This window comes from Procambarus clarkii, chromosome 14 (genome assembly GCF_040958095.1).
Source record: "Procambarus clarkii isolate CNS0578487 chromosome 14, FALCON_Pclarkii_2.0, whole genome shotgun sequence".
Lineage (NCBI taxonomy): Eukaryota > Metazoa > Arthropoda > Malacostraca > Decapoda > Cambaridae > Procambarus > Procambarus clarkii.
In genome coordinates this window covers 24,767,687-24,770,350 of record NC_091163.1, presented here as the reverse complement: position 1 = coordinate 24,770,350, position 2,664 = coordinate 24,767,687, and positions in this window count along the sequence as shown.

Genomic DNA, 2,664 nt, shown 5'->3' with positions numbered 1-2,664 from the left:
GTCGTCGAACTTGCAAACGTCCACCTGACTTTTTAAAATATTTCTCTCTCCCTCTCTCTCTCTCTCTCTCTCTCTCTCTCTCTCTCTCTCTCTCTCTCTCTCTCTCTCTCTCTCTCTCTCTCTCTCTCTCTCTCTCTCTCTCTCTCTCCCATCCATTGACACTCACATCTGGCTGGAGAGGTCACTCCTCCGCTGATGCTGGATAGGTCACTCCTCCGCTGATGTATTGTTGTCGCCTGTGCCCAATAGTGGTCTCTGGCGGCATGTACCTTGCAAGTGGCATTATCGGCCTCCCTCAGTACCGCTGTAACAGCAGAGGTGACAGGCACGCACCTCATGCTCCGGTCACCAAACACACTCACCCACACACACCATTTGAGATAAAGAAATACCTATATCTTTATTGGCAGGTAATAGTAAATATTTGCATTGTGATGATGACGGTAATGTTTTCTTACTGGACAGTTTAGGTATAGCTGACAAGGCTGAGAGTCAGATAAGTGCCAGTGTGAGTGATATAAACTGCTGATGAGAAAGGAGATCTTTCATAGGCATGTAACCTCCCTTCCTATAGGGATATGTAACTTCACCCCTTGCAGGTATGTAGCTATTCATGCCTGTACCTATTTACGGTCTATTCATGCCTGTACATATTTACGGGCTATACATGCCTGTGCCTATTTACGGACTATTCATGTCCATGCCACCTCATGCCTGCTACATCAGGCAATACCTCCACCTTGCCACCAACCTCTCCAAGTGGACGAGGCCTATAATGCCATGGAGAGTGGCGCCACTGTATGCTGTTACGATGCCGTGATCACACACACTGACAATTGCCACTAAATCACCAACTGGCCGTCATGATGCCTACCACCAGGAGGCCAAGTATGTGCCTGGCGGGTTGTCCAAGTGCCTCTTGACTCCAGCAACGATGATGCTCGCCGTCAACAAACAGGATTGCTGCCACATTCTCGTGGTCCTCGGAAATATTTGGAAATCACATCCGTTTCTGTAAACTGCTTCCCTGAAATTCAAACAACTGCCGGATCGTCACCCGGGTATAAGCTGGTGATTAGTGCACAGAGAAATATCATAAATGTGATGTGTCAATGAGAAAATCACTAGATGCCGTGATGAGGAGTCGAACCTATGCTCTGAGGTACTTTTCTTGCCGATTAGTGCTCCTATGCAATTGCACTTAAAAAGGCGGCAAATAACATCATACAGTGATCAACAGTAATCTTTCGAAACCTCACTGCTGTTTACATTTGTCTCAGGCGTTGTATGAACAGACGTTTTCATACACGAAGGGCAAATGTTCATTAGTCTAACTACCAAGCTCCCTCTTTATAACAAATACTTCACTGGCGACGCTGCAAATCGTCCTTACGTTATCTTCATATCATCCAGCGGCCGACCCCAAAGGGTGCTCAGCAGTCTCTACACAAAATGCAAGAGCGACATATAAGATAAAAGATCGAGTAAATAGCAAACCTTGGACAATCAGCGGAGTTTCCTGCTCGTCTACCTAATTAATATTTCCGTGTTTAGTCTGTCTCGACGGTTGAGGCGGAGTGATTATTACCCAGGGCCCCCATCATCCAGAGAAATAGTATACAGGGCCCCCATCATCCAGAGAAATAGTATACAGGGCCCCCATCACCCAGAGAAATAGTATACAGGGCCCCCATCACCCAGAGAAATAGTATACAGGGCCCCCATCACCCAGAGAAATAGTATACAAGGCCCCCATCACCCAGAGAAATAGTATACAGGGCCCCCATCACCCAGAGAAATAGTATACAGGGCACCATTCACCAGGAGGGACAGTACACAGGGCCCCTTCACCTTCAGGGACAGTACACATGGCCCCTTCACCTTGAGGGACAGTACACAAGGCCCCCTTCACCAGGAGGGACAGTACACAGGGGACCCTTCACCTGGAAGGTCAGTACACAGAGCCCCTTCAACTGGACGGACAGTACACAGGGTACCCTTCATCTGAAGGAACAGTACACAGGGCCCCCCTTCACCGGGAGGGACAGTACACCAGGCAACTTTCACCCGGAGGTAGAGTACACAGGGCCCCTTTCACCGGGAGGGACAGTACACAGGGTTCGCTTCACCTGGAGCGGCAGTACACAGGGCCCCTTTCACTCGGAGGGATAGTACATAGGGCCCCCTTCACCCGGAGGGACAGTACACAGGGGGGTCTCCCACCTTCACCCAGGGGGAGAGTACACAGGGCACCTTTCACCCGGAAGTACAATACACAAGGCTCCCTTCTCCCGGAGTTATAGTACACAGGGCCCTTTTCATCAGGAGGGACAGTACACACGGCACCCTTATCCTGCAGGGACAGTTCACATGATACCTTTCACCCTGAGTGACAGTACACAGGGTTCCCTTCACCTGGATGGACAGTACACAGGGCACCATTCACCTGGACGGACAGTACACAGAGCCCCCTTGACCTGGGGAGAACCGTACACAGGCCCCTTATCACCTGGAGGGACAGTACACAGGGCACATTTCACCCAGAGGGACAGTACACAGGGCACATTTCACCCAGAGGGACATTACACAAGGCCTCCATTACCCGGAGGGACAGTACACAGGGACCTTTTCACCCGGAAAGACAGTACATTGGGCCCTCTTCAC